The sequence below is a fragment of the Cupressus sempervirens genome, chromosome 8 (genome assembly GCF_028749045.1).
Source record: "Cupressus sempervirens isolate cs-2001-9-10 chromosome 8, ASM2874904v1, whole genome shotgun sequence".
Lineage (NCBI taxonomy): Eukaryota > Viridiplantae > Streptophyta > Pinopsida > Cupressales > Cupressaceae > Cupressus > Cupressus sempervirens.
In genome coordinates this window covers 74,954,251-74,971,326 of record NC_143125.1, presented here as the reverse complement: position 1 = coordinate 74,971,326, position 17,076 = coordinate 74,954,251, and the positions used below count along the sequence as shown (strand labels likewise).

Here is a 17,076-nt window from a genome sequence, read left to right as displayed (position 1 = left end):
ACTCCATCACAATCCTGCTGTAAACTGCCTCACATTCAACGCTCTGTCCACAGACTCAGGAAAACTCACTCTTCACTTTCTCCTTCTCTTTCACACCTTGAAGCCTTCCAAGCTTTCCAAGCTTCACCTTCCACAACTTTTACCTTTCCAAGCTTTCCTTCCAAAGTTTCTACTTCCCGAGCTTCTCCTTCTCAAGCTTCCACTTCTCGAGCTTCTACTCCTCGAGCTTCCACTTCTCAAGCTTCTCCTTGAGCTTTCACCTTCTTCTTGAGCTTCTCCTTGAGCTTCCACTTCTCAAGCTTGATTAGAAATGCTGATATGCCTTGCTTAAATGGGCACTTACCACCCAATGCATGACTTATCCACAACCTTCTAGAATTCCACCTACACAATATCCACAATCTTCTACAACTTCCATAACCTTCTACAATATCCACAACTTTATACAATATTCATAACTTTCTAGAATTCTTCCCACACACCTCGATAAATGGAATGACAACCATTTATTTTTTTAATTTTTTCTATTATGCCACCTATGCACCTCAAAAATAGAAATCTCCTTTTTCTTTCTTTTCTCCTTTTCCCCTTTTAAATTTTTTTATTATTTCTCCTCTAATTTTCGTCACTTTCTCTCTCCTCTAGATTTTTTTTTTTTCAATAATTTTCCCATGCAAGATGCTCCTGCATCAGACTCCCCCAGTAGATAGAAAAGTGTGTCCCACACTTTGATGCCAAAAAGAAAGGTCTACAACCATCTTCATTTCACCAAAGGTTTCCACCTCAACAGGGACAACAAAACCACCATGCAAATCTTCCACATATGCATTACTCTATCAAACACCAAAATCTCTACCATCCAATCAGCATGCTCACCCTCAGAAACAAACTGAACATAATTCTTCAAACCCTCATCCTCATCAGCAACTAGTGAATTCATACCCATAGCAATAAACCCCACATCAACAGCCACATGTAGATCTCCATCAACACATGCCAAACTCTCAACACCAGCAACCTCACTACTCACAACAAGATGCTTTGCAAGATGCTTTGCAAGATACAAATCACCACCAACATCAACCAAATCATCCACAACCAAGTGCTTTGTAGTCTCCATGTCAGACTCAACCAATTGATCATGAAAACCAACATCTGTCTCAACATCAACAACATTAGGAATATCTTCAGCAACAACCTCTATTTGCTCTACAGGTTCTGCATCAGGCTCCACAAACTGATCAGCAAAACCATCCTCTTCCACCTTGACCTTCTTAGCTTGATCAGCCAATCTAGCATCCAACCGAGAAATCATCTTAGAAAAATTCCTCTCCACTATATCATGAATTTTGGCAATCATCTTAGGGTCCAATCCTTTTGGAGCCATCTCCCAAGATCTTCGTAAACCCTCTGCAACAAATCCTTCCCACGCTTCTTGTGACAACCAAATTGTTTGCAAGTCAGATCGCAACCTGCCACCTCGCATGAACAATCAGGAACCACATCACAAGTCTAGGACAACGGATCTGCTATCCACTAGCTCCCCACAATCATGCCTCAACAAGTCCAGTCTTCCATCTCTGCATCCATCGATCAATCTGTATGTCCTTCCAAGGTCCTGGTACAAACTGCCTCAACTTCGGCGATCTGTTTGCACACTCAGGAACTCCCACTCTGATAAACTTCACCCAACCAAGGTCCTGGTACAAACTGTCTCACACTTCGGCGATCTGCTTGTACACTCAGGAACTCCTGCTCTGATAAACTTCACCCAACCAAGGTCCTGGTACAAAAAGCCTCATACTTTGGCGATCTACTTGTACACTCAAGAACTCCTGTTCTGATACCACTAATGAAGGTACGGCTTTGATACCACTTGATGTCGGTACGCTCTGATACCACTAATGAAGGTACGCTCTGATACCACTGACAAAGGGCCACACCACCCTTACCAACTCATGACAAAGAATGCAACAAGATCTCTCAAGATCCAATCCAAACCTAAGCTAGTCCAGATCCACACTCTGGTAGAAACCTCTGAGATCTCAACTTGTGCTCGCAAGCCACCAAGCAACCTCCTTGTTTCTAAACCGCAGTCGCTAGCTCTTCTCACAAACTTAATCCAAGATCCAAGTGTAAACTACCTCACATTCGGCGCTCTATCTACACACTCACAATTCCATCACAATCTTGCTGTAAACTGCCTCACATTCGGCGCTTTGTTCACAGACTCAGGAAAACTCACTCTTCACTTTCTCCTTCTCTTTCACACCTTGAAGCCTTCCAAGCTTTCCAAGCTTCACCTTCTCCAACTTTTACCTTTCCAAGCTTTCCTTCCAAAGCTTCTACTTTCCGAGCTTCTCCTTCTCAAGCTTCCACTTCCCGAGCTTCTACTCCTCGAGCTTCCACTTCTCAAGCTTCTCCTTGAGCTTTCACCTTCTTCTTGAGCTTCTCCTTGAGCTTCCACTTCTCAAGCTTCCACTTCTCAAGCTTGATTAGAAATGTTGATATGCCTTGCTTAAATGGGCACTTACCACCCAATGCATGACTTATCCACAACCTTCTAGAATTCCACCTACACAATATCCACAATCTTCTACAACTTCCATAACCTTCTACAATATCCACAACTTTCTACAATATTCATAACTTTCTAGAATTCTTCCCACACACTTCGATAAATGGAATGACAACCATTTATTTTTTTATTTTTTCTATTATGCCACCTATGCACCTCGAAAATAGAAATCCCCTTTTTCTTTCTTTTCTCCTTTTTCCCCTTTTTAAATTTTTTAATTATTTCTCCTCTAATTTTCATCACTTTCTCTCTCTTAATTTTTTTTTTTTTCATTTTTTTTTCAATAATTTTCCCATGCAAGATGCTCCTGCATCAATTTAAAAAAAAAAAATCCTCTATGTATTTTGCCACCATCCACATGGGCATTTGAGGGCTGCAATTTTTATGCTTGGGCACCATTGTGGCAATAAGGGCTTGAATTTATTGGGGATATCAATCAAACAAATGTGCAGATCAATTAGGCATTGCATATAATGATTTTCTGTGGATTTATTTTATCATGCAACCACCAATTTGTGCTGCCATAACTCTATAGTGTTTTGGATTTTGGGGGTATCTTAATGTGGTTGGAATTATGGTTTAAGATTCTAGTTATAGCAAAAGGAAGTGAGAAATGATTAGCATTTCTCACTTTTGATAGGTTTTAATGATTAATGTAGTGAAAGTGCAGATGATCCATGATTACTTTATAGTTGATAGTCCATGATTACTTTATAGTTGATAGTCCATGATTACTTTACAGATGATCTATGATCACTTGCTAACATTGCCGATTGAATGGTTATAACAGTAATATAACAACTGGTTATCTTGGAGCTGAAAACGTCATTCATAGATCTCTTGATGAGCATGGATGATGAGCCTTATGTGACCCTTGTTGCCTCATCTTTTGCAAAAAAAGTTATATGGACTAGAGAAATAGAGCGCAAGCTTCTAGACTGTCAAAGAGCAATTTCAGTTTTGAAAAAAAGGTGAAAGGGGTTTTATAAAAGAAGCTCTGGACCACTATCGAGAGGAGGTTCAATGAAGGAATGAAATTGAATCTCCTAGAGGAAAACTTCAAGAACAAGCTGAAAAAGTGGAAGTGGGGTTATAGAGTAATGAAAGAGTTGAGAAATATGAGTGGTTTTGCGTGGAGTGAGACTACTCAATGCATGAGTGTTGATGATAGGGTATGGGAAGAGCTTTTGAAGGTAATGTACTATTGAAAATATTTTGATTTATATAAAATATCTCTTATTCAATTGTAATGAAATATAAATATCTAATCTATTAATTATGTCAGCATGTAGAGAAAAGAATTCAAAAATGCCAAAGTATACAAGAGGCAGTCATTCCACTATTTCAATAATATTGTGGGGAATGACATGGCTAAAGGAACCACAACCGCAACAACTCAAGACATTGAAGAAGGACATTTATTGGATGAGGCCGTTGATGTAGATGATGATAAGGATATTAGTATGCCTATGAATGCTACTATTGATTTTGATGAAGATTTCCTTCAATCAAATAATTCTAGTGCATCTGCTGGAGAGGATCCTTCTACACTATCAACAATGAGGTCAAAGAGGAGGAAGACAAACATGGCTAGTTCTTTGGATGTGATATGTGAAAGTATTCAAATGATATATGAGGGCATCACTAAGTCTCAAATTATCAAAGCAGATGAATTAGATCTAGTGAAAGATCTTGAAAATGTGTATGATGCCTCAAAGCCATCGTTGTGGCATATGTCACTTTTATGGTTAAACCTACGAGAGCCATAGGGTTCTTGAGAACGAGTCCAGAGGAGAGAGTAAGTTATATTAGATTGAAGTTTGGAGGAGTGTAGTTACTTTAGTTTTTAGTTGTGGTGTTGTTTCATCCTTTCTAGCATGACTCTTTACTTGGAATGCTTTCCAGATTTTGCGTTGGTGCAACTAACCAACAGTTGAATTTTTCAACTTCTATAGTTAGAGCTCTTCTTTTTGTGTCGAGCTATGTATGTAGTTATATGTATGTTAAACACCCCCAAATGACTTTGAATATTTATGAGTTCTACTCTGTTCATGTTAAAACTTTGCCTTTGAGAAACAAGGGAATATACAATTGCATTTTATGATAGAATTGAAAAGTGTGGATAAAACATAATATGGGTCAGTTAACCTCATATTGTAAATACATGTGTTATACATAATAATGAAGGATGGTACCCTCTATTTTTATGATTAAAGATAAAAGTTGGTTAATGTAAACAAATAGTTATATCATATTATTAAAGTAAAATATTTATTTGTACTTTTAAACTTGCTCTGATTAAAATTGTTCATTATTTGTATAGAGCTGATGGCTTTGATTTGTTTGTTAATTTGTGAGCGTGGTGCTGATCCTGTATCATTGAAGATCTTGTACACAACGTGTAGTCTTGAGAATAAATTTTTGTTAATGAAAATATTTTTTATGTTCACATTTAACGTAAGTACTAATTATTGCACCAAGAACTATTGTAGATTTGGTATTGGAGGGTGATAATGAATGTGCATTTTTTCAATGAGTTGATGATGCCCCACCTACATCTATTGCATCTACATCTATAACAGATGAAAGAAATGAGTGCAAGTTGTGCAAGACTTAAAAAATTGTTATTACCACCGAGATTGTTTCCATGGTGGAAGCCAAAATCATCTTTCTATGTTGTGTTCTTTGTTTTGTAATTGTTATAACCGCATTAGTTTGTTCGGACAATATGCGTAATGTGGTTAAAAGATCGAGCAACTCTTGGAGACTGTAACTTTTTTATAATTTTGTATAGAAATGGTGAGCAAATCTAGTAACAATATATGACCATTTTGTTGTTTATAACTTGTTTATGATCGTGGAGATTGATTGTTTTAATAATTTTGTATAGAAATAATAGACAAATTCTAGTAATGTCATGAGTATTTTGTAGTGTATAACTTTTTTTTATTTTTCTAAAAATATTTTTAAAGTTTAAATTTTTTTAAATCTTTGAAAAATTAACCTTATTGAATAAAATGTACAAGTAATATTTTTAATAAATTACAATATTTTTTTTGAAATTTAAATAATTAAAAAATTAACTAATTCAAAAAAATGAAAAATGAAAAAAATTATTGGATTAAAACAAAGAAATACTTTAAAAGGAATTAAAAATTGATCTTATTCCAATTCCAGTTTTGTACAACCAAATGTAGGAAAAACATCTTCCATCTGTCAGATGCTGGATTTGTTTATCTGAAATTTGGTTTGGGATTATGATTGGACTTGTTTGGTTCACCTGGGATTTGATATGGAAGATGTTTTTCTTGTGTTTGGTTGTACATAACTGGAATTGGAACAAGATTATTTTATAATTTTATAATTTATTTTGAAGCATTTCTCTGTTTTAATTATTAATACTTTTCATCTTTTTGAATTGGTTAATTTTTTAAATAGTTTAAAAATAAAAAAATTGTTTTAGTTTTTTAATTTTCTACTTTAACATTTTATTGAGTGATGTTAATTTTTTAAAGACTTAAATTTTTTAAACTTTTAAACTTTATTTTGCGACAAAATCAGAAACAAGTTATACATAAGAAAATACTCATGACATTACTAGAATTTATCCATTTTTGTACAAAATCATAAAAAAATTCAAACTTCATAATCATAAACAAGTTATATAAACAACAAAAATAGTCATGTCATTACTGGAATCTGTTCACCATTTCTATATATAAAATCATAAAAAAATTATTGATTCAAAGAGTTGCTTTGTCTTTTAACAATATTTATGCATATGGTCCCAACGAACTAGTGCGATTATGACAATTACAACAACACAAGTAGCACATCGTAGGAAGATGATTTCGACTTTTGCCATGGAGACAATCTCGTAGTAGTAGCAACTTTTTGAGCTTTGCACAACTTGCACTCGTTTCTTTCATCTGCTATAGATATGGATGCAATAAATGTACGTGGGGCATCATTGACCCATCGAAAGAATGCACATTCATTGTCACCGTACAATACTAAATTTATATTAATGCTTGCTACGATGATTAGTTCCTACATTAAATGTAAACATAAAAAATATTTCCATTAACAACCTTTATTTCTTTAGGCAACACTAAAATTTACGCTCAAGATTACTCGCTGTGTGTGAGGTCTTCAATGATACAGGGCCAACACCACACTCACAAATTGACAAATTAATCAAAACCATCAACCTTATATAAGTAATGAACAAATTTAATCAGAGCAAATTTAAAAGCACAAATAAATATTTTATATTAGTAGCATCTTATAACTATTTGTTTATATTAACTAACTTTTATCTTTAATTATAAAGTTAGATGACATCATCCTTCATTATTATTTGCAAGACATATTTACAATCTGATTTTAACTAACACAATACGTTTTATCCATATTGTCAATTTTATCATAAAATGCAACCATATATTCCTTGTTTTATGTTTAAATGATGTCACCCTTTTTCACTGTATTCAGAAATCAAATGATACATTGCAGAGCCCACTCAACAAAGGCAAAGTTTTAGCCTTAATAATCCAGTGCACATACAATGTAATGTCCCCATCTTTTTAGCATCTTAGTGGAGTTATTAGCCTTTACATTCTTCGAAGGCCAAGTGGGGAAATAAGGAGAAATTGATTAAATTAATTTCTTATAAGTTCATTAAATAAATTGAAATTAAAAGGTGACTTTATATTTAATTAAAAATGACTAAAGTTAAATAAATAAATTAGAAGTATCTTCTAGAAGGAGGAATTAAATATTATTTTATTTCTTCTAGAAGGAGGTCCATCTATTGGAGCAAAAGAATAAATAGGGAGGGCAACCTTATTGTTGAGCATCGAATGTGTTGCCATCTACTCTACTAGATAACTTGTGGAGCCAAGGGTTTCTGCAATTGCTACATTGATCGTTGGGAAATAGACAGTTCCATTGATTTGCATAATTGAGGTGGTGAAATATTTTCCAAAGAGTTGTAGCTGTTGGAGAAGATAAATTAGTCTTTTCATTGTGCCAAATTTGTGGCCTAGGGCCAAATTTGTGGAGTAAGATTGAAGGAATAAGTCGAATATTGCTACAGTAACACTGCTACAGTAACTTGCTATAATATTGCTGCTATAGTAACTTGCTACAGTATTGCTGCTACAGTATCACTGCTATAGTGCCATCTTTACAGTTAGTAATTTGCTACAGTGTCGTTGCACAAGAACTCGCTACAGTAAAAATCCAGATTTCCTTGAGCAATTCTCTAGGTTCCTATCAATTTCATTTGTATTGTATGGAGGATAGATTTGAATATTTTAGGGCATGTGTAAGAATTTAGAAATCATTTTAAATCTGATTTATATCAGTTTTACATCAAAATTTGTTGCGCTAATGTCTTATTGTTGGAGATGCATATTTTCTTATTTGTAACTAGTGTTGTATGTTTCATAAAAATACAAAAGCATTTGCATCTTCATTGTTAGATGTTTTGGAGTTCTTTGCAAGCATATTTATTAAAGTTTGGCATTTAGAATTTAGATCTGCAATATATCCCTTGTGTGCAAAGTGTTTGACGAAATTCTTAGGTTAAGAAATCAGAAAATTAAAATCAGAATTGCAAGGGATATTGCATTGGTATCAAAGCTTCCTTGCGAAGTGTTTGACGAAATGTCAAACAATTGAATTAGAGAAAAATTTGGTGTTTGACAAAGTTATAACCAATTGGGGTTATTACAGACAATAGATATATGCTAAAATGAACATAGCATAAGTCATGAACATTCAAAGTCATTTGAGTGTTTTTAACATATATAAAACTAGAGACATAGCTAGACACAAAGAAGAGCTCTAACTATAGATGTTGAAAGATTCAATTGTTGGTTAGTTAAGCCAACACAAAAATGGAGTGCATTCCATGTAAAGGGTCATGTAAACAACACCACAATTGAAAATTAAAGTAACGAAACTCTTCCAAAGTTCAATCTAATATAACCTACTCTCTCCTCTGGAGTCATTCTCAAGAACACTATGCCACAAGCATGGTATATTGACTGTTTGGAGATGGGTTTGAGGGCATCATACAAACTTTCAAAATCTTTCACTGAATCCACTGATAATTTGAAAGTTAGTAATATCCTCATGAATCATTTGGATACTTTCACATACTACATCCAAAGAACCAACCATGCTTACCTTCCTCCTTTTTGGTCTCGTTGTTGATGGTGTAGAGGGATTCTCTCTAATGTATGCACTAGATTTATTTGATTGAAAGAAATTTTCATCAAAATCAGCAATAGCATTCATAGTCATATTGGGATGGCTTTGAGGGCATTATACACACTTTCAAAATCTTTCACTAAATCCACTTCGATAATTTGAGGGTTAGTAATACTCTCATGAATCATTTGGATACTTTCACATACTACATCCAAAGAACCAACCATGCTTACCTTCCTCCTCTTTGGCCTCGTTGATGGTGTAGAGGGATTCTCTCTAGTGTATGCATTAGATTTATTTGATTGAAAGAAATATTCATCAAAATCAGCAAGTGTTCATAGTCATACTGATGTCCTCATCATCATCAAGATCAACGACCTCATCTGGTAGGTGCCTTGTGTTGGTCTCTTGAGCTGTTACAGTTGTGGTTCCTTTAGCCATGTCATTCTCCACAATGAATGCTAGGTCATTGAAATAGTGGAACGACTACCTCTTGTGCTTGTTGACATTTCTGAATTCTTTTCTCTACATGTTAGCATAATTAATGAATTAGATATTTATCTTTCATTACAATTGAATAAGAGACACTTTACTTAATTAAAATATTTTCAAGAGCACATTACCTTCAAAAGCTCTTCCCATACCCTACCATCAACATCCATTCATTGAGTAGTCTCATTCCATGCAAAACCACTCATATTTCTCAACTCTTTCATAATTCTATAACTCTGCTTCTATGTTTTCAGCTTGTTCTTGAAGTTCTCCTTTGTGAGATTCAACTTTTTCTCTTTATTGAACCTCCTCTCGATGACGGTCCAAGCTTATTTTTTAAAACCACCTTCACTGTTTCTTCCAAGTTGAACATGCTTGTGGAGCAAGTCTAAAAGCTTGTAGTCCATTTCTATAGTCCATATAACTTTCTTCGCAAAAGGAGCAACAAGGGTCTTAGACAAGGCTCATCATCCATGTTCGTCAAGAGATCTGTGAATGACATTTTCAGCTCCAAGACAACCAACTATTATATTACTAATATAACTAGCATTATAGGACTTGACGAGTCCCAAGGTGAGGTGGGAAAAAGCAAGGCAAATTGCCTCTAGACTCGGACTCAACCGAGTCTTGGCTGACTTGCCGAGGCTGGTGCCTTAGTTGATTTGCCGAGTCTCGTCGAGATGCCTCGATTGACGGATAGTGTCCATATAGTGCAATAAAACATTTTTAAGGTTTTATTTGGTTTGTAAAGCATGAGTAAGACCTAAAAAGGTGATTCTATCACTTGCAAACACAAATAATAGAGAAAGAAGAGTTGAGGTAATAGTATTGGAGGTTTGGGAGATAGATTAGTAAATCGATTGGCTGTCATCTATAGATTGCTGATTGTTTGTGCCACTTTGTGGCTTGCATCTAAGCATTGAGAGGAGTTTAAAGAAGCATTTGGAGGAGACTTCTTCAAACTTGGGTTACAATTCCTTTTCTAGTGCAAATTTGAGGAGGTATACATTTTTATTGTGTTACTTTGCAACTTTTTTACATTCATAAATCTTTTTTAATTTGCATTTGTTTGGACTCTTTAAATTTGTTCCATTTTATGCTGATGAAAATGTGAAAAATAAGCAGCCCTAGTGTTTGTAAATTGAATTTTCTATATTTCAGAATCTAGATGCTTATTTATTTATTTATGGTATATTGTAGCAGCAATAACATTATGTCTAAACGTGAGGGTAGTGGAACTAGGCCTAAAACTAACTGTGATGTTAACCCCACAGCAGAAGAAAATGACATAGCTTGGAAACATGCCATTCTTGGCCATAAAATAGCAGTTGTGACATGTTCATATTATATGATAACATATAATGGGGGAGGTATTAATAGATTGAAATGTCATCTTGGACATATACCAAGGTGCGAGATCAAAGCATGCAAGGCAGTCCCCCAAAATGTTATGCGTGATATGCAAGCTCTCTTGGAGGAAGCTCTAGAGAAGAAAGAATTAAAAAAAACAAGAAGAGATGACACAATTAGCTAGAACTAGAAGTGTAGAGGGCTCATCAAGTTATCATGGACATGATCACCCTTCAGTTCCACCTTCTAGTTTTGTTGCATCTCAAAGTGTGAGCATTGGGCCTCAGGTGTGTAAGCAAAGATCCTTTGTTGATCCCATCTTTGTTCCATGCACAACTCTAGGTGCACAACCATTGCTTGAGAGCATGACTTGGAATAAGGAGAAGCATGAGCAAGCAATTTAATACAAAAAGGTACTTATAATTTTAATTTATAATTTGTATGTTATCTCTTGATTTCAAGACTCAAGAATTTGTATGTCTTCTCTTACTAGTAATTTAGTTAGTATACTTATTAATTATTTGGTTATTTAATTTATTTTAGGTTTGTTTATTGGCGAATTGCCATATTTGGTCCAGGGTTCAAAACCCCTAATGATGAGGAGCTAAAAGGTCCTCCTTTGGCCCATCAAGTTGCTCATGTAAAAGTTGAAACTGAGGAGCAACATAGAGTATGGGTTGCGAAGGGTTGCACCATCATGACCGATGGCTGGACCATTATGACCAATGGCTAGATTGATAGAAGAAATAGAACATTGCTTAATTTTCTTGTCTCCTCATCAAGTAATTCAATATTGTACTAAGAAAGTTAGAATTTAGTAAGTTAATAGTAAATTGATTGATCATTGTGATTGTACTAAATATAAGACCAAAAATGCTGAGTATCTCTGTGAGGTAATGGAGGAAGTGTTGAAGGAGGTGGTGAGGAGAATGTGGTCCAAATTGTGATAGATAATGCAACAAATTATGTTGCTGCTGGTAAACTTCTTATAGAGAGGCACCACCACTTGTTTTGGACCCCTTTTGCTGCCCATTGCATTGGCCTCATGTTGGAGGATCTAGGCAAAATTCCTTGGAAAAATAAATGTGTAGAGCAAACCACAAATATTTGTAAATTCATATATGATCATGCTTGGGTTCTCAACGTTTTGAGGCAACACTTAAAGAAAAAAAATTGTCTCGTTTAGTGGTCACTAAATTTGTAACAAAATTTCTCACATTGAAATCTTTTCTCAAGGCAAAGGCTAGTTTGAAAGGTATGTTTGTATGTGGAGGTAATTTTCCTTTTTCTGCTCATTTTCATTTCATTTCACTATTATTTTAAAGTTTTAAACACTTGTTATGCTCATTGACATTGACATTGTTCATTTTTAAAAAGGAAAACTTAAAGCTTAATGTTTTGTTTTTCACAATGATTGTAGTTCATAGAGCCTCTTATTGTTATCCTACGAATGGCTGATGGAGAGAAGCTCTCAATGGGTTAAATTTATGAGGGCATTGATAGGGCAAAAGAGACCATTTGAGATTTTTATGCAGGGAATTAGGATAAATATGATCCCATATGGGATTTCATTGATAGCCGATGGCACAATCTGCTTCATAGCCCTAAAATGCAGTTGCCCACTTTCTTAATCCAGTATAGCAATTCAGCCCAAAGTTCAAGGCTGATGAAGAGGTGTTGAGTGGCTTTTATGATTTTATAGTGAGAATGTCACCTGACGAAACTGTTGGAACAATTATAGTTTGTGAGATAGAGATGTATATGAAAGCATTAGGAGACCTATTTTATAGATGGCTGATGGAGAGAAGCCCTTAATGGGTTAAATTTATGAGGGCATTGATAGGACAAAAGAGACCATTTGAGATTTTTATGCAGGGAATCAGGATAAATATGATCCCATATGGGATGTCATTGATAGCCGATGGCACAAGCTGCTTCATAGCCCTAAAATGTAGTTGCCCACTTTCTTAATCCAACATAGCGATTCAGCCCAGAGTTCAAGGCTGATGAAGAGGTGTTGAGTGGCCTCTATGATGTTATAGAGAGAATGTCACCTGATGATATTGTTGGAACAGTTACAGTCCATAAGATAGAGATGTATACAAAAGCACTAGGAGACCTATTTTTAGGAGACTTATGCAAGAAAAACTGGACATAACTGATGCCTAGTAAAAATCTATGATTCCGAATTCTAATTTCTAATTTTATTACCACTTCAAAATCTGGAATCTACAATCTAGAATCCAAAATGATAAAGTCAAAGTTGTAGAACTGATTTAAAATTCTTTTGTTTCAGATCTATGGTGTTACGTCCCAAATTTTGCCCTAGTTTTAAAATTGATCATAGCCGTTGGTTTAATGAACTATTTTCATGTGAATTGAGTTAGTTGATTATAGACCTAATCATGTGAAGTGAGTTAGTTAATTATAGACCTGATCATGTAAAGTGAGTTAGTTAATTATAGACATTGTATGAATTTATTTCCTTCCTAATCATGTGAAGTGAGTTAGTTAAATTATATACGTTGTATCAACTGATAATGAGTTATTTCATTCATGATCATGTGAAATGAGTTAGTTATTATAGACATTGATGAAATCTATAACTGTTACTAGATGATCGACAATGGTTTTGAATTAACAATTAATATATCTTTGAATTAATGTCTTGGCGAGAATGTTTGTTCGGGTGATTGCAAGAAGAAGACTGAAGAGAGGGGAAGCATTGCTAAATGGGATCATTAGAAGGGGATGGTCGATTGGTCTAGTCATTTGAATCGACAGGTTTGAACTAAGATCACCTTGATAAGGATAGTGGGACTTGACAACATGTTGCATTATAGGACCACCTGAGCTATTAGAAAAACAATATAATAAAAATTTAAAATAAATTAAATTAAAAATAAAATTCATACCTTTGAAGATTATTATTAAATTTATTATTTAATCATTATTATACACCCTCAAATACGAACATATATATATATATAAGAATGAGGTGACATTAATAAATTATAAGTTTATTATTTCAATACGTACATATGAACGTGCATAAGGATGTGTAATAACAATAAAATAATAATTAAAAACTCTCCAACTTCTTATTTTCTTTTCCTCCTTTTCTTCTTTTTATAAATTTGATTTGAATGGCATTCAAATGGCTTCTTGTGACTGATGGTAGCCGAAGAGGCAAGCCTTTTTCTTTCTTAAATATGGAGTCTCATGATCGTATTTCTCATAACTTATTTCTCTCTGCAATCTGTGGCTTTCCTTCACCTGCTATACGTTTGAGAGAATCAGAGATTTTCACATTTGCTATGACTTATTTCTTTCCATATCCGTCAATCCATTTCAGCGTCTTTGACCGCGGGAATCAGTTCAAGGAGGACAGAGACTATCTTCTCCAACCGAGGGAGCAAGAAGACCAGATAGTTTAAACTCACGTAAGACATTCTAAGTTCTGTCAATCAAGTTTGAATCCGATTATGTTTATTTCTTAACACTTCACCAGTCAGTGTCCTGCCTTACACTTTATGTCATTAAATCCTGTTGTAAGTTTATATACAGACCGATAGGAGAATGTTTTTATATTTATTTTCTCAGATGGAATACATAGAATTTGTACCATGCCATTGTTGTTTTTTAATTTATGAATTTGTGTCAACCATGGTAAGAGAAATGGAACTATAATGATTACGAATAAATGATCCTGCCCAAATTTACTTCTTTTATTTTCACCATACAAATATTTTCACCATACAAAGAAGAGATCATGAAGTCCAAACACCGAGGTATTCACCGGCTATGATGCCATTAAGGGTGAAGAGGTGTAAAGCAAATTTAGTGAATATAGAACACCTAGGAATCACTGGCATGGTAAGCCTGAAATGGTGAGGTGTAGATAGCCTACACAAACAAGAATGAAATTAGATTAACTGAATAATAGACAAACTTTTAATAGCTCATGCGTATTCCTAAAATGAATTATGTTGTCAAGTTGAGTGGTGATCGGGTTTGCGAACCCAACTTTGAAATCCTTGGCCAAGGTAGAATTAGGCAGATGTCCCGAACTTGTGATCTTTATCTGTTTGTCTAGATGCTTCAATTATTTTGGAGATTGGGACACTCAAAACCCCTGATTACTCAGATGGTTGGGCTTATGAACATCCCAAGCCCGATCTTGAGGTAGGGAGGGCCGTTCTATTAAGTTAGGATGTGTGAGGATAATTAATAGTCCGCGGTTGGGAGGTTAAGCCTATGTCAATGCTTCTCTTCTCACTAATGCCAAGGCTTGGACAACGAGATAAAATGATTCTATTGTTAATACTGTATGTCTCTTTTACTTTTAACCCTTAAAAGAATAGATAGATATTTTAATTTCTAGATGGAGAAAACATTTACTTTTATGATTGTATAAGCATTTCAGTTGATATAATTAATCATTACTTTACTTTCAGATGAATATGATATCAGTTAGAAATAGTTAAATTGTTAGCAATACATAAATATTCTTTTTGTTTCTCGTGAAATCAGCTGAACATGAAAGTCAGTCAGATTGGAAAAAGAGTTTCTTTCAGTTATAATTAGTTGGTAGAAATCATTGTTATGTGAAATGGAATCAGTTACTTATAAAATTAGATTAATAGGAGACTAAAATTGGATATGAAAATTTGTATGTTACATATGGTGGGAGATGTTTGGCAATAAGGCGCCAAATCTACAAAGAATTGCAGTTCGTATCTTGAGCCAACCATCTAGTGCTTCAGGATGCAAATGCAATTGGAGTATGTTCGAGCATATACATTCGAAGAGGCACAATAAGTTGGTAGCAAAAAACTTGGATGATTTTGTTTTTGTTTCCTACAACCTTCACTTCTGTCACAAAAAGATTTTGGGCAGTGACACATCTCCTATTGTATTAGAAAAGGTTGATATACAAGCAGGGTGGAACACAGAGGTTGATGATCCTGTATTCAGTGATGAAGACTTGGAGTGGGTTGAACAGATGGATTGAGAGGCAAAGGCAATGGCGATGGCAGTGGAGGAGGCTAGAGCATGAGGAGGTTGATTATGATGAGCATGTTGCTAAGGTTTAACCTTAGACACATGGAGATAGGATGACTCTAGAGTCTTCTATGAGCATTTCTTTTGATATATGTTTGAACTTTTGATTCCATGGATTGCATATTCCATGAATATTGTAGACATTTGACAGTTACACAACACTATATTTCAGATTCTATTATATTATTTAGTTTAACTTTAAGTAATTTATTTCAAAAATTCGCATTTATACTTATGTGATCTATGAAAAGTTGTTATGCGTGCAAAGTAGCTTCTAGTAAACTCATATATTGTGTATTTGATGTTAATTGGCTAAATCATGCATGAAAAAACACTTAAAATCCTTCAATTTTTTTCAATTTCATTGGTTTTTTAACCTGTCGAGTCCGAGTTCAAGTTCGAACCCGATTTGGGCTTGGTGAGTCCAAGGCTGGTAACACTAAATATATCCATTCAATTGACAATTTTAACAAGTGATCATTTTTCATCTTTAAATAATCATGGATCTTCCTAACAATGGCTCCTTGATCTTTTATATCATTAATAGGATCCATCAAATGACCTATAACCACATAATGGAATTAACCTTCAACATTTTGGCATAAAAATATATAAACTTGTAAACTTGAAGAACATCTATTTGTTCAACTCTTACGAATACTATTGAGAATGATAATATATTAGTGCAAAGCATCGATATGCTGGTGGGAACTCAAATTTGTTCATGGGATTGGCATATCCATTGATTGGAATTAGTTGTCAACAACAAGAAACAAAAAACTTATTTTTATATTTTAATAGTTATATTATAGATACAATAGTAAATATTTAGAAACCTAACAAATCAATGCACACTATTTGGGATTGGGCTCAATCATCAATAAGAAGAAACTAAAATCTTATATTTTTGTAGATATCAACACATATTCAAAAATTGTGGAAACCATGCCCATTGATACAAATAGTGACCCACAAGAAGAAATAAAATGTTAGGAAATACCTTGGTAGGCAGTTAATTTACCCACCATGTCAAAAAGATAACCTTATGAATTTGAAGATGCATACAGGTCATTCTTGTAAAGTTAAATTGCATTGTCACTTCTGAACAAAATTGAGTTTATAACTTTATTGATAAAAAAACAATTCTATACCAAACTGATAAGAACTGTCAGCTTTCATGGATTATCCTATAGACTCATTTTACACTAACCAAAACCAATCTTGATTTTTGAATTATATGATAGCCCGGGCCCCAAAGTGATATTTGTATTCTTTTATGCTATAATTTGTTAGACATGCACTCACATATTGGACAACGCTCACATGGACATGTACTCACCTAAAAGACTATAACCTATTTGACTATATGCTAA

The 17,076-nt window shown here is 34.4% G+C and overlaps 1 protein-coding gene across 1 annotated transcript in view; it reads left to right on the top strand.

The window, feature by feature from the left end:
* The window catches only part of LOC149541705 (IAA-amino acid hydrolase ILR1-like 5), a 138,663-nt gene that overhangs the window by 15,454 nt on the left and 106,133 nt on the right, over positions 1-17,076 (top strand). The gene's annotated exons all lie outside the window — the stretch shown is intronic.